This window comes from Phyllostomus discolor, chromosome 6, assembly GCF_004126475.2.
Source record: "Phyllostomus discolor isolate MPI-MPIP mPhyDis1 chromosome 6, mPhyDis1.pri.v3, whole genome shotgun sequence".
NCBI lineage: Eukaryota > Metazoa > Chordata > Mammalia > Chiroptera > Phyllostomidae > Phyllostomus > Phyllostomus discolor.
Genome location: NC_040908.2, coordinates 70,914,801 through 70,931,379, shown reverse-complemented (window position 1 = coordinate 70,931,379; position 16,579 = coordinate 70,914,801). Strand labels below are relative to the sequence as shown.

Here is a 16,579-nt window from a genome sequence, read left to right as displayed (position 1 = left end):
AAAAACACCGAGGTCATACTAAGTATCTTTGCTATCACAGTAGTAGCAAATTAGAAATCAACAAGAGGACCTGATACCATGCAACTCCTAAGAAAAAAACATAAGGAAAAAACTCTTGATGTTGGACTGGGTAATGATTCTTCACACATTCAACAAAAGCAAAAATCAACCAGCAGGACTATATTAAACTAAAAAGCTCTGTAGGGGGACTTCCCGCCAAGATGGAGGCATAGGTAGACACACTCTTCCTCACACAACCAAAAGAAGGACAACAACAAATTTAAAAACAAAAAACAACCAGAACTGACAGAAAATAGAACTGTATGGAAGTCCCACAACCAAGGAGTTAAAGAAGACACATTCATCTAGACCAGTAGGAGGGGTGGAGGCAGACAGCCAGGCAGAGAGGACTCCCTGCAAGGCAGCGACTAGAGGACCGGGCAAGGCAGCAGCTGGCCAAGGCAGTGGCTGCCAGACAGGGTGGTACCACATTCATATGCAGATAAACTGGGAGGAACAACTGGGGAGACAGACAGGCTGCACAACCCAGGGTTCTAGTACTGGGAAATAAAGCCTAAAAGTCTCTGACTGAAAACACCTGTGGGGGTTGAAGCAGCACTGGGAGAAACTCAGTCTCATAGGAGAGTTCGTTGGAGAGACCCATGGGGTCCTAAAATGTACACAAACCCAACTACCCAGGAGTCAGCACCAGAACAGCCCAATTTGACCGTGGGTAGCCAGGGAAGTGATTGAAAACCGGCAGACAGGGGAGCAAGCGCCATTGTTCCCTCTTGGACCCCTCCCCCACATACAGCGACGTGATTGCCCCACCCTGGTGAACACCTAAGGCTCTGCCCCTTACTACATAACAAGAAGGCTGAGACAAAAAAAAAAAAAAAAATGGGCCAAATGAAAGAACAAATCAAAGCTCCAGAAAAAAATACAACTAAATGACAAAGAGATAGCCAACCTATCAGATGCACAGTTCAAAACACTGTGATGAGGTAATGAGGATGCTCACGGAATTGATTGAGTATGGTCACAAGTTAGAAGAACAAATAAAGGCTGTGCTAAGGGAAAGAAAGAAAAATGTACAGGGAACCAACAGTGATGGGAGGGAACCAGAGCTCAAATCAAGGTTGTAGACCAGAAGGAAGAAAGAAACATTCAACCAGAGCAGAATGAAGAAACAAGAATTCAAAAATATGAGGAGAGGCATAGGAACCTCAAGGACAACTTTAAACGTTCCAACATCCAAATCATAGGGAGTACCAGAAGGAGAAGGGGAAGAGCAACCAGTGGAAAACTTATTTGAACAAATAATGAAGGAGAACTTCCCCATTCTGGCAAAGGAAATAGACTTCCAGGAAGTCCAGGGAGCGCAGAGAGTCCCAAAGAAGTTGGACCCAAGGAGGAACACACCAAGACACATCATCATTAAGTTACCCAAGATTAAAATTAAGGAGAGAATCCTAGAAGCAGCAAGAGATAAGGAGACAAGTTACCTACAAAAAAGTGCCCATAAGACTGTCGGCTGATTTCTCAAAAGAGACCTTGCAGGCAAGAAAAGACTGGAAAGAAGTATTCCAAGTCATGAAAGGCAATGACCTACATCCAAGATTACTCTATCCAGCAAAGCTATCATTTAGAATGCAAGGACAGATAAAGTGCTTCCCAGATAAGGTCAAGTTAAAGGAGTTCATCATCACCCAGCCCTTATTTTATGAAATGTTAAGGGGACCTATCAAAGAAAAAGAAGATGATCAAAATTATGAACAAGAAAATGAAAACAAACTCACAACTATCAACAAGTGAACCTAAAAACAAAAACAAACTAAGTAATCAACTAGAACAGGAACAGAACCACAGAAATGGAGATCACATGAAGGGTTAGCAACAGGGGAGTGGAAGGGGAGAGAGGTGGAAAAGATGCAGGGAATAAGAAGCATAGATGGTAGGTAGAAAATAGACAGGGGGAAGGCAAGAATAGTATGGGAAATGTAGAAGCCAAAGAACTTACACGTAGGACCCATGGACATGAACTAAAGGGGGGAATGCGGGTGGGACGGGGTATGCTGGGCAGAGGGGAATAAAGGGGGGAAAATGAGACAACTATAATAGTATAATCAATACATTTTTTAAAAATGAGTGAATAATAAAAATAAAAATCTCTGTGCAACAAAAGAAACAAATCAACAAAATGAAAGGCAACCTATGGAATGGGAGAAAATATCTGCAAACTGTGCATCAGATAAGGGATTAGTGTCCAAAATATATAAAAGAGTCATACAAATTAATAACAAAAACCAAGCAATCCAATAAAAGTGGGCAGAGAAACTAAACGGAAGACATTTTTTCAAAAAAGACATCCAAATAGCCAATAGATACATGAAAAGGTGTTCAACATTAGTACTTATTAGGGAAATACAAATGAAAACACCTGTTACAATGGCTGTCATTAAGAAGACAAGAGACAAGTGTTGACGAGTCTGTGGAGACATAGGAGCCCTTGGTGCACTACTGGCGGGAATGTAAACTGGTGCAGTCACTGTGGAAAACAAAGTGGAAGTTCCTCAAAAAATTAAAAATAGAACTACTATATAATACAGCATTCCAATTCTGGGTAAAAATCCAAAGATTAAAATAGGAGTTCAAAGAGATATGTGCACTCTCTTGTTCATTGCAGCATTATTCATAAGAGCCAAAACATGAAAACGACCTGAGTGCCTATCAACAGATGAATGGATAGAGATGCTGCCATACATATGGTGGTTAGGGGGAGCTGAGGTGTGGGAACTGGGGAAGTGCTGTTTAAGGGCACAAACTTGGAACTAGTAGATAAAAGCATCCCTGGAGAGCTAATGCACAGCACAGTGATTATCCACAATACTGTATTATGAATTTCACAGTTGCTAAAACAGAATCACACAGACATAACTGAAAGCTGACAAAGTAACATTCTGGTACTTAAAAAACTGATTTATTCAGTTAAGCAGCAGAAAAATTTTCTCCAAGATCTAGTTCACATGATAAATTTACTTAAATGTGAATCATAAAAAGATACACTTTAGGCCATACCTCCCTCCATTATTAAGTCCAATTTACTAGGGTGTGAATTCAGAGAGGTTTTAACATGGTAATAAAATTAAAAATTTCTCTAAGGTGTATACATTTCACACTTTATTGTGTGATTTTAAGTTGACCTAAAATTTAAAGTACTGTGACTTTTTGTTAGAATGTTACCTTTAAAGCATAGTTATAATTAAAAGATCAACATTTTAATAATTTCCTAAAGTTGCAAAATACATACCTAGTTAGGGAAAGAGATTGAAAAATATTAGTATGCTTGTGGACAATAGTTTTAAAAAATAACTATGTGTGCAACAAGCAACTCTAAGTATACAAAACAAAAACAAAGCAATTGCAAGACACTTCCATATCCCAACAGTCTTCCAATCTCATTAAGGACATAGAACTAGGAAAATAATCAAGTCACCGTATAAAGCAATATGTGCTAAGGGCCACAATTAAAATATTAGTAATTAGTTTCTTATCAAATTAAGATTATACACACAGCCACTAGTGATAATTAGAATCGAAGTAAGTGTCTTTGAAAATGCTAATATAAAAATACTAATTTTCTTCTACAGATGTACACAGAAACATCACCTTTTAGTTAACACCTGTAGCCACTGTTAAAAGAACTTGTTACTTTGGCACCTTCCTGAGGCTTTTCAGGTTTTCTAACATTCACCTCAAAAACAACAATTTCATTCTTTTGGCTACACATGAAGCTGTACAGCAGAGATTTTGATATTACCCATAAGGTTAAAAAATGTTTTTTGTAATCTTTTAAAAATATATTTTATTTACTTATTTCTAGAGAGAGGGGAAAGGAGGGAGAAAGAAAAGGTGAGAAACATGGATTTGAGAGAGAAACTTGCCTCGACTGGGACCAAACCTGCAACCCAGGCAAGTGACCCGACTGGGAATTGAACCAGCAACCTTTCACTTAGCAGGATGATGCCAACCAAATTGAGCCACATCACTCAAGGCATTTTTCTGTGTTTTTTGTAACAGCTATATAGGCTTCTAGGGGCTCTACTTATTTCCATGGCACCTAGTCAAGCCTGAGAGAGCAGATTTAAATGAGGGTACATATCCCACTTCATTTTATAAAGCCAGTATAAAGTATAACTTTGATATCCAAACCAGGTAAGGATATAGGAAAAAAGAAATCATCGATATCCTTACTCATATTCAAAAGTATTAAATATTAGCACACTGCATATATACACACACATACTTATGCACCATGTTTACAAATCAAAAGGGAAAAACATAAAACAAAGAATAAGACTATTATCTGTTATGGGTTAAATTATGTTACCCCAAATATGAAGTCCTAACTTCCAGAACCTGTGAATATGACCTTTTGTGGCAATAGGGTCCTTGCAGATAATCAAGTTAAGATGAGGTCATTAGGGTGGGCCCTAAGCGAATGTGACTGGTGTCCTTATAAAAAGGGGAAATATTGACAGAGACAGACACAGGTAGAGGAAAATCAAGAGAAGACACAGGAAGAAGATGGCTATCTACAACCCAAGAATGCCTGAGGCTACCAGAAGCTAGGGGAGAGGCCTGGAACAGATTCTCCCTCAGAAGGAACCAACACTGTCATCACCCTGACCTCAGACCTCTACACTCCAGAACTGTGAGACAATAAATCTATGTTGTTTCAGCCACCCAGTTTATGGCACTTTGTTATGGCAGCCCTAGCAAACTAGTTATACTCCATTCTCTACCCAACATTGTCCTGGGAGACTTTGCCAATTGAAAAAGATCAATTATGAATAATTGAAAACAGGACATAAAACTATAATTATTTACGGATGCTATTACTGTTTTCACAGAAATTCACAAATAATCTATCATCATTTTCAAAGTTTAGAACTTTTGTTTAATTTATAAGATCATTATACCAAAGTGTGGACCCTGAGAAAGACGATACCTATTAAGAAGGGCTTCTGGTGGCTAACTAGGCTCAAATGAAAAACAACAAAAACAGAGCCTAGCAACCATTTCTATACAGAGACCTCTCACACAAACCACACTTCAGGGAGAAGCCTGTGCTGAACTACTTGCCTCCCACACTGAACTGACTACCTGTCCTGTGTTCCTGCCAAGTGAGCCAGCCCTTATAAAGAAGTTCTTGGAATAGCGTTTAAACCAATAGGATTGAAGCTTTCCATATCCCCATCACCATCTCCACTAACTAATCAGAGAGGCTCCATCCTGACCAATCAGGACAGTGTTTTTTGGACCAAACTGTGGAGATTTGAAATCCTCATTTGCATGAGGACAGACCCCCCTCAGGAACCAGGAGCTAGGACTTCTGTCTATCTAAGTCAGCTTGCCTCTGGCCAGGACAGTGAATGTTCCTTTTCCACCTGTGTTCCTTGGCTGGAGCTGAAACACCCAAGATAAAACACTGAGGATGTCTCACTGAAGCAGAGCAGAGCAGAATTATCTAGCTGGAAAGGAGACAGCCTAGTCCCAGGGCAGCCTTGCAGTCACACTGTGCTGCTTCATAATTGAGCTGTAACACTATTATGAAAGCTTTCCTACAACTGTACGGTATCACAGTTGAGCAGTTTGCACCAAGTAAAATTTCCTTCTTCACTGCATTCCAAATTGGGCATTTCTGTTGGCATTGAATTGGTGCCAACAACTATTGGTTCACAAATCTAATCTGCATTTTTACATAGACCAATTAGAAACTTTAGTCTTAACAAAACACATTTACACTAGCGTGAAAAGTTAGGTATGAAGAAATTATTTAACAAAGGTGTCAAAGATATTTATGAAGAAAATAAAAAAATCTTGTTATATATTAAAGAAGACCTACACTACAACCCGAGCACATGCTTCTGTAGAAAACAACAAGTTGACTTTAAAATTTAAATGCAAATCAAAGTACCATCATGCATCACATAACATTTTGATCAACAAGCCTCATGTACGATGCTGGCCCCATAAGATCATAATGGCACTGAAAATTTCCTAGTGCCTAGTGATTTGGCAGCCATCTCAATACCTGAGTACAACACATCACTCCCACGTTTGTGGGGATGCTGATGTCAACAACCATACTGCACTGCCGGTCATATAAAAGGACAGTATATCCAATACATAATTCTTGATAGTAATAAATAGTCATGTTATGGTTTATATATTTACTATACTTTTAACAATTATCTTAGAGTATACTCTTTCTACTTATTTAAAAAAGTTTTCTGTAAAACAGCATGCCATGTTACGTTGGCAGCAGCCTCACAGATCTCACAATTACTGCATCTCTTGACTGCATCCTATTCTCTTATGCTTGATTTGATCTTGTAGTGTTTGGTACACTAACTGCTGTATGGGTGTGTAGTCTAGGAGTAATGTGTGTACCACCTAGCCTAGGTGTATAGTAGGCTGTACCATCTAGGTTCGTGTAAGTACACCCTATTATGTTCACATGATAATGAGATCACAGAACATTGCATTTCATAAGATGTACAGGTATTCCAATCATTAAGTGGCACACGACTCCCTGGAATAGTCAAAACAATCTTGAAAATGAAGAACAAAGCTGAAAGACCTACATTAATTGGTTTTAGAAACTGCTATAAAATTGGTGTAATTAAGACATCATGGAAAAACAAATAGATCAATAGAACAGAAGAGAAAGTCCAAAATTAGACCCATAGATATATTCAATTGATTCTTGACAAAGGAACCAATGCATTTCAATGGGGAAAGAAAAGTCATTTCAATAAATGATGCTGGAGCAACAGGATAATCTTATGAGGAAAAAAATTAACCTTAATTATCCCTACCTCACACCATGGATTAACACAATAATTAATTTGACATACCAAATTATTTTAAAAGTAAAATCTAAAACTATAAAGCCTCCAGAAGAAAACATAGAAGAATATCTTTGAGACCCTGGTGTATATAAATGTTTCTTAGAATATAATAAGCACTAACCATAAAAGAAAACATTGATAAATTGGATTTTATAGAAACTAAAAACTTGTGTCCATTGAAAGACACCATTATGGAAACAAACAGGCAACCCCCAGACTCGGAGAAAAATTTGTAGTAATATATATGGCAAAGGGCTCACACATATCCAGAATATACAAAAACTCCTACAAACAAAAAGTCACAATGATACACCACTTCACAACTATTAGAATCACTACAATTAAAAAGACTGACACCACTAAATGTTAATGAGGATGAAGGACTCATAGTTTGAGAATTTCATACTTTGTTGGAAGTATAAAATGGCACTGTCTGTTGCTTTTTTATGAAGTTAAACATGCATTTATCCTGTTACCCCACAAGTCCATATTTCACATTTCCATTTCTCTTGAATATATACCAATATCCACAAAAAGATATGTACAAGAATGTGCAGAACAGCCTTAGTCATAATAACCAAAAATAGGAATCAGCGCAGTTTTACCCATTTATACCCAGTTTCCAAATGGTCTCAGTGATGGAGACTGACCTAATGTCTGGATTGAGCTAGCTCAGAAAAGTCTGGTGGTAGACTCATTTGGGTGGAGGCATGTACTGGCATTGGTCTGGCTCAGGTCAGCTTGCTAATTAATAAAGCATAAGTGGTATGGGCAGTTACTAAGGGACATGCTACCCAGTGTCCAGCCTCTGTGTTCACATCCCTGTGGCACTGAGAACTAACCTCCTCCCTGGTACCAGCCCATCCCTATGCTCATCTTTCCTCTCCTGGCCATGCTGTCATACATATGGAACAGAAGATGTAGGTATGAGTGGACATATTTTTTCCTTTGGCCTCTCCTACATTTCTGACTGAATGAACAGCAAAAGTTCTTCCACTACAAGCTACCTTCAGATGTCCTCTTCATCCTAAATTAGCAGAATAAATGTTAATTGAAATCCTCTACTAAAAACAAACAGCTAAACACCTCCAATTCCTATGGGTAACTCCATTGGCGCTCTGATTAATCAACTTCACAGTCTGTAGAAATAACACACTTAGTAAAACCACATCAGTGTCTCAAAACTTTAGTTAGCACCTAGAAGATGAATTTTAATACCTTTGTGGGCCAATTAGCTCTCTTCTTAGGATATAAATTGACTCTAACTGCAATCGACTTCCAGCAAGATGGAGGCATAGGTGGACGCACCGTACCTCCACGCACAACCAAGATTAGAACAACAACAATTTAGAGGCAGAATAACACCCAGAACTAACAGAGAATTTATTTGAATGGAAGTTGGACAGCCAAGAAGTTGAAGTAGACCCATTCATCCAGACCAGTAGGAGGGGCGGAGAGGAGCGGCCGGGCACGGGTTGTGGTGCTCGGAGAACTGGGAGAACTGGGCGCATAAGGCAACCGGGAGCACGTAAGGTACCTGGGGCACACAAGATCGCAGCGGGTGGACCCTGAGTAGGCAAGTGGCAGCTGGCAGACCCAGTGAGGTGGCGATTGTGGACCAGGGCAGAGCTCGCAACCCAGGATCCCAGAGAAGGGACTGAGGTCCCAGGAGAAAAGAACAACCGCCATTGTTCCCTCCCGCCCCCTGCCCCCTGCCCCCACATACAACATCACAATCTAGCGACTGGGGTGCCCAGCCCCGGTGAACACCTAAGGCTCCACCCCTCACTGTAACAGGAGCAACCAGACCAAAAAAAAAAAAAAAAGAAAAAAAAGAGACAGACAGACATGTCTCAAACAGAAGAACAAATCAATGCCCCAGGACTCATCCTTTGAGCGACCAAGAGATAGCCAATCTATCAGATGCACAATTCAAACCACTGGTGATCAGGAAAGTTCACAGAATTGGTTGATTTTGGGTACAAATTACATGAAAAAATGCAGGTTACCATAAAAGAGATGAAGGAAGATGCATGGAGAACCAATAGTGATGGGAAGGACACTGGGACTCAAAACAATAGAGTGGACCAGAAGGAAGAAAAAAACAACCAAACAGGAAAGAATGGAGAAATAAGAATTCAAAAAAATGAGGAGAAGCTTAGGAACCTCCAGGGCATCTTTAAACGTTCCAACATCTGAATTATAGGGGTACCAGAAAAAGAAGAGGAAGAGCAACAGATTGAACATGTATTTGAACAAATAATAAAAGAGAACTTCCTCATTCTGGCAAAGGAAACAGACTTCCAGGAAATCCAGGAAGCTCAGAGAGCCCCAAAGAAATTGGACCCAAAAAGAAACACACCAAGGCACATCATAATTACATTAGCCAAGGTAAAAATGAAGGAGAGAATCCTAGAAGTAGCAAGAGATAAGGAGACAGTCACCTACAAAGGAGTTCCCATCAGACTGTCGGCTGATTTCTCAAAAGAGACCTTATAGGCAAGAAAGGGCTGGAAAGAAGTATTCCAAGTCATGAAAGACAAGGACCTATATCCCAGATTACTCTAACCAGCAAAGCTTTCATTTAGAATGGAAGGGCAGATAAAGTGCTTCTCAGATAAGGTCAAGTTAAAGGAGTTCATCATCACCAAGCCCTTATTTTATGAAATGTTAAAGGGACTTATCTAAGAAAAGAAGATAAAGAAAAAGCATGTATAGTAGAAGGACAGCAAACTCACAATTATTAACAACCACACCTAAAGCAAAACCAAAAGAAACTAAGCAAACAACTAGAACAGGAACAGAACCACAGAAATGGAGATCACATGGAGGGTTAGCAACAGGGGAGTGGGAGGAGGAGAGAGGGGGAAAAGGTACAGAGAATAAGTAGCATAGATTGTAGGTTGAAAATAGATAGGGGGAGGGTAAGAATAGTATGGGAAATGTAGAAGCTAAAGAACTTATAAGTATGCCACATGGACATGACTAAGGGGGGGATATGGGTGGGAGAGGGTGTACAAGGTGGAGGGGAGTGAAGGGGGGAAAATGGGACAACTATAATAGCATAATCAATAAAATATATTAAAAAAAACTACAATCAACATCACCTCAACATCAAAGAAAATAAGAATTATTTCACTGACCACTCTTAAGTCAGATGAGGTATGATAGGACTTAAAGACTGAGTGGTCACAAACAAAATTTGTGTATGTATGTTAAGAAAGCTTAACATTTTTATTCTTTAACTGCAGTTGCTTCAGAAAAAGACCTCTTCTAAATCCTCAAGGTAACATCACAGGGTAATTGGGAGACTGGGCACACAGAAACAAAAGAGAAACATGATGGGCAACAAAAGGACATGTATGTTCTGGCTCACCAGGGGTGCAGGGAAACTTGCTTGCTGGTGCTTGGGCACCAGCAACCTGCCTTCCTAGGAGATCCAGGGAAGTTTCATGACCATTGCTCCTGTTGCTTCAGAGTGACATGGAATGCAGCACAATATTAAATTCAAATGTAATTGAGTCAAGTCACCATTGTGGTATTCGTGGAAAAAGTATATCACCACTACCTAATAATCATGAGAAATCGCCAGACTACCCCAAACTGAGAGGCATTCTACAAAATCCCTGACCCTCTTCCAAGAGTACTAACCAAGGAGACATGACAATGAAACCAACCAGAAACAGGATCATGAAATGGAAAAGACATTAGTGGAATAACTGGTGAAATCAAATAAAGTCTGCAGGTTGGCTACTAACATTGATGTTAACTTATTAGTTTTGATCACTATACTATGGCCAGACAAGATGTTAACAAAAGGGAAAGCTGAGTGTATATGAGCTACTAGAAAGAGTACAAAAATATGTGGACTATTTTTCAACTCTTAAGCAAGCCCAAATTTACTTCAAAACAGAAAGCTAAAATAAAAAGGTAAGTGTAATTATAGTTCATAGTAACCATAGTTTTTATCTCCTTACCTGGGAGTAATCAAGAAAAAGAAAAGAGAGCTGAGCATCTCCTTTTCTAGCAGGAAAGGGGGCAGCCAGAGCGACCTGAGTGTCAGTGACCAGAAAGGAGACAATGGGACAGGCAATGACCAGCCCTCCAGCAGAACACCCCCACGTACCTCAGGCCACAGAAGCAATGTCATAATCTTTTTTATTCAGTTAATTTTGGGGTGTGTTTTCTAAACTTGGTGTCCTAACTTAAAATTACAGGTACGAATAATACCTACATATTGTTTTTTCTCCTGATGATGCCTTTCAAAGAAGAGACTTTGGGACTCTGGCTCATTTGAAATATCTCTCGTAGAGGAATTCAGATTGGATTGGGGTGAATGTGAGCTGACTGCTACTGAATCCAAAATCTGATATACTGTGAGTTCAGGAGAAGCAGACAAGTGAGATGCTCTAATGGAGAGCAGTAGGGCTTCAGGCAATCAGCTAGGATGAGGCCTTCTAAATGTTCTCCCTCTGTGTAAGGTTCAAGGCCCTAGAGCTAAGTTGGGCCATGCAGTGATAAAGCAGGCAGCGTGCAATGCAGACATTCTCATATTAATCTGGGGATCCAGAGCTCCAGCGGCTTGGCCAACTGTTCTGATCTTAGGCGAGTCACTTAGAGCTCTGGGCCTGTCACCTCCTTGTAAAGTAGGAATTGGGGCTGGGACACATGCTTCCCAGTTCCTCTGAAGGACGGGTAGTGATAACACTATTGTAGGGGAGCTAAGACTTCTGGGAGGCTCATTACATGCCAGACTCTGTATTAAATGTTCTCTTCACACTCACAAGCCTATAAGGCCAAGTACTATCATTATTTCATCTGCCGGGGAGGAAATGGAGGTTTTGAAATGTTGAGTGACCATGAAGAGCTGAGATCCCAACCCAGGCAGATTGCCTCAAGAGCACACACCTTAACCAATGAGCCAGCTGCTGCCCAACTCCTGTTGCTCCAACACTACACAAAGGACAGGCACCATCTGACTGCGCCCTGGCCAGTGTCCTGATGGCTAATCACTGGGTTTGGTCGGATACCAAGTTACTTGATATAAATGAAATCATTTCATTCTCACATTACTCTAAGAGGTGGATATTATTATGAACATGTAGACTTCTGGTGATTTGCTCAAGGTTACATAGCTACCAGGTGACGAAACAGGGTCTTCAACCCCAGTGTCTGTTTCTGACTCCAAAGCCATATTCTTTCCACTCTATTGACTGAAGAGGTCAAATGTGATTTCAGATGCTCTCTTAGAATTCAGTCCTCCTGAAGAAACGTGACATCTATAAACATGAGGCCACTGTGGTATGGGGCCTACAGATGACCATCCTGCTATAATTCCTGCTAAGGGACCTTTGTTCTCAGCAGGGCCCTAGCCTTCCAATCATGAGTCTAGAGCAGACATCCTATCATCCTCCCCCACCCTGTCCCCTTAGATTTTTCTGCACTAGAATGGCTTATCCCTGCCCTCTGCCGCCTGGACAGCTTTTGTCACAAGTACAGGGGATTGGCGTCAGCACTGCCTTGCTAAGTTTCAGATGCAGAATAATATGCTTTCACATGTCTCCACTAACCTAGTAATCTTATCAAAACAGGACACATATTTATGTGGCAAAAGCTGTCCTCACAGAGCCTACCTCCTGCTGGCCCCAGGTTCTTCTCTAAGTTCTCGAGACATCTGCTTTATTTAAATATATATGTAAATACACATAACTCATACCTAAGTAAATATTTATATACACATACATACCATTTATACACACCACATACATATACATATCATATGTATGCACATATAGTGTGTGTATATTTATGTATATATTATATACACCCTATAATAGGAACATCAACAGTTATAACTGAATAAGGGGCTTGGGGGAGGACGAAGGGGAAGGAGTAGAATGGGAATATGGGTCTCTAGAACATTTTTTTCCTAACATTTTCCTCAATACTGGACTTTCAAACAGCCACAAAGAATCATCCAGTGCCTCCTGGATGTTGGGCAATTATTCTCTGTTACATATATTGTTTTTCATTTTTAATTTATTTTTGTTTTTTTCAAATTATAAGAGAAAGTTTATTTAGAAAGTTACAGATGTAGTAGAAATGAACCAGTTGGGCTGTGTAGGCTCTGGAAACAAGTTACAGAAGGAAAAGAAGGGCCCTTGGAGCTTGGGAAAGTGGAAAGCAAAGGTAGCATGCCTGGCTGGGAAAAGTGGGGGATGGAAAAGGCAATGGCTCCTGTTTCCCACAAAGCACTCAGCCTCCTTTGGGGTGGCCTCACATTAACTTGTTACTGCTACATTCATATTTAGTAGTTAAGTATTTTTTTATTTTTAAAGATTTTACTTATTTATTTTAGAGAGATGGGGAAGGGAGGGAGAAAGAGAGGGAGTGAAACATCAATGTGTGGTTGCCTCTAGCACACCCCATACTGGGAATATGGCCTACAACCCAGGCATGTTCCCTGACTGGGAATCAAACTGGTGATGCTTTGGTTCACAGGTCTGCGCTCAATCCACTGAGCTACATCAGCCAGAGCCAGTAGTTAAGTATTTTTTAATAAAGAAAAATGGGTCAGGTTTGCCACAGAAGAGATGAGTTGTAAAGTATGGGCTAAAATATTCAGCAGGATCCAAACACCTGGTCATCACAAATGATTAATGTATTTCTAATGAGCACTGGATTCAGTCCAAGATGAAGATGCATATCTCATTAGGTAGAATTTCCTAGAGTTTTCTTAAAGGATCACAAATGTTTAATATTAGCATGAAGGAGTGAGCAATAATAACAACTTTATTTTTTTCTGAACAGAAATGCTAGTTGCAAATCAGGTCTAGAAAACTTAGCATTTTTTAAAACAGCAGCTGGACCTGTTTAATGTGAGAATGGACCCTTACAAATCCCTGTGATTGGAGTGTCAGGCAGAGGCTGAAGCAGCCTGGGAGCCTGCAGTGGTGTACACAGTCCTGCTGACAGGATGACAGCTGCCAGAGGCAGACAGTGGAGGAGAAAGGCAAGGGGTACCACCCGATTTCTTTGCAAAATGCATATACTCTGACATGCACAGCAAATTGAGATCAAGACCCACAAGGAATCTAACTCCAGAATAAAGCATTCATTGGGTTAACAATTCCAGCTGACTCTTGAACAGTACAGGTTAGCACTGTGTGGATCCACTAATACATGAATTCTTTAAAAATAAATATATGGTTGAAAACAATATTTTTAATCTGCTGTTGGGAATCCACAGATTCAGAGGGCCAACTATATGCATAGTTTGTGCCATTTTATATAAGGGACTTAATACCAAAGATTTTGGTATCTGTGGGGACAACTATAGTTAAGTTGTGGGGGAATTTAAAATCAGATTTCCCCTTCTGCAAAGTCTACTGGCAGGGTTAGGGCTGGAACCCACATCTCTGTGCTCACCACCACCATGGAGCAGATACCCTGGAGCCTGGGAAGGGTTAGCTGTAGACAGGCTCCCAGTGAGTCCCGTCAAGGCTATTTCTAGTGCCACACACCAAAGAGGCTACTCTAGTGACTGCTGAGGCAGGCAGAAATAGAAGGAAAAAGGAAGCAGCTGGCCAGATGTTCCTTCCTAGCTGACCATAGTGCTGGAATCTTCTGGCTGACCAACAGGGAGAATCAAGTCCATGAGGAGGGCACAGAAGTAGTGGGCACCCACAGGCCCCTCCATGTCCTGAGTTCTGACTCCAGGTAAGTCAGTTCACACTGCAGAGGACCCGCTCCTTGCACACTTCTCTCAGTGCCTTAACCTTTCACTACGATCACTTCTGCAGCTCCTTCCCTCAGAAGGACAGGTGCTGGCCCACCAGCCTTCATCAGGGATTAAACCGTAGCACTCAATACAGTCATTCTCATTAAGAAGCACTGTGTGAACCCCTATTTCCAGCAGCCAGGAAGGGCCCCCAGAGTGGCCTGCAGACCTTTTGAGGATCACCCAAAAGCCCATGAGAGCAGAAATAATGACAGCTCAGACAACCGGAAGGACAGCTTCTGTCTTTAGAGTCATCCCCATTTTACAAACAGGGAGGCAAGATGAAAACACAACTTCCACCTGCACCTCTAGGCCAATGAAAGGGCAAATCGCAAGGGGGAGGCAGCTTCCAGGGAGTAGGGGCGAGAGCTCTGCCCCTCCTCCCCAACACACCCTGCCCAGTATCCAGGTTCAGGGCAACAAGTCGGGCCTGAACGTGACCCAGAATTTGAGCTCTGAAATCCCAAGAGCTTCAGGAAACATCAATTACAGAGATAAAACAGGACCATACAAGGGGTGGAAGAATAAGGGGCGCAGGGGCATATTCCTGTCCGGCTCCAACCTCCAGAAAAACCAACAGCCTACCCCCAAACAAGGGTTAGTTCTCAAATCTTCCCCAAACACACACCCACTCCCTCCTCACACGTCAAAACATCCACACCCAGACCCCACACTCGGACACATCTGCCCACACAAGTGCACACTTGTGCACCCGGACCCCCACACTTGCACACCTGTCCCGCATTTGACAGGCACTTGACCCCCACGCATTCTTGCCCGCGCACACACACCGGCCCACTCACAATCCCCCAGGCACCTATACTCGCCCGCCCTCTACCCCACCGGTCCCCAACCTCCAGCCCCTTTCTGTGCACTCTTGGTAGCGCCCCCACAACTGGCAGCCCGCCACCCTCCTCACTGACCCGCGCAGCGTCCGTTGGCCTCTGCCGTCACGCTGGCCCTGCAGCCTGGGCCCAGCGCCGCTGGCCACCAGCTCCCGGCCGAGGCTCTAGGGCTGGTCCGGCCGAGCCGCTGCCGCTGCTTCCCGTCACGTGGGGCGTGGGGCGACCGCCCTGCGCCGGGAGGGCGGGAGCCCGAAGGTCCCTGCGCCGTCGTCCGGGGCTCCCGCCACCTCCCGGGTGCCCCTGGGATTTAACAAATTCCGTTCCCAGCTCAGCGACCAATAGGGCCCCCCTCTAGGCCTCCGTTTCTTCCTAAGGGGTCACAACGGTGCAGGCCTAGTGGGGCAGTTGTGGGGGGTAAATGAGTGTATTGCTGTAAATTACCGAGAAAACTGGCACAGAGTAGGTGTTCAAGAAGTGTTAGTGATGACGGCTTAATGTATTTTTTTCCTTCCCCACCGGCAAGGTACAGCTTCATGAAAACATGCGCTATGTCTGATTTGCTCACTACTCTTACTTCTAACACCAAAACAATCTAGACATAGTGTAGGCACCAGGGAAATACTTGCTGAAAGAATGAATGAACCAACTACCGACCAACCGACCAACCCTGGGAAAATCTTAACTACTCTGCCTCTCATTCAGCTTGAGATGCTAACTCGCTGGTAGTACTTAATGTAGTACTGAAATGTAGTGTTAAGCAGCTAATCGCTGACTGGTCGGGGCTTAAAATCCACCACACTCGTTACAGAGGTAACACCTACCGACTGCCAGACCCCGAGCTAAAGGGCTTATAGCAATGATGTCATTTAAGCCTCCCTAGCTCCTTATGCAGTAAGTGCTATTAATCTCTCCATTTCATAGATGAGTTGACTGAGGCAAAAAGAAGTGAATGGCTTATCCCAAATTCCATGGTAGTAAGAACAGAGCAAGATAAGAACCCAGAATTCAAAACACAAATATATATAAAATCAAGTTCT

At 41.9% G+C, this 16,579-nt stretch overlaps 1 protein-coding gene across 1 annotated transcript in view; it reads right to left on the bottom strand.

Moving 5' to 3' along the window:
• The window catches only part of TGFBRAP1 (transforming growth factor beta receptor associated protein 1), a 60,286-nt gene extending 44,514 nt beyond the window's left edge, over nucleotides 1-15,772 (bottom strand). Inside the window, exon 1 of the mRNA XM_028515590.2 lies at nucleotides 15,621-15,772. The gene's annotated coding sequence lies outside the window, so the exon portion shown is untranslated. The remainder of the gene's footprint in view (nucleotides 1-15,620) is intronic.
• Between the last annotated feature and the right edge of the window lie 807 nt (nucleotides 15,773-16,579).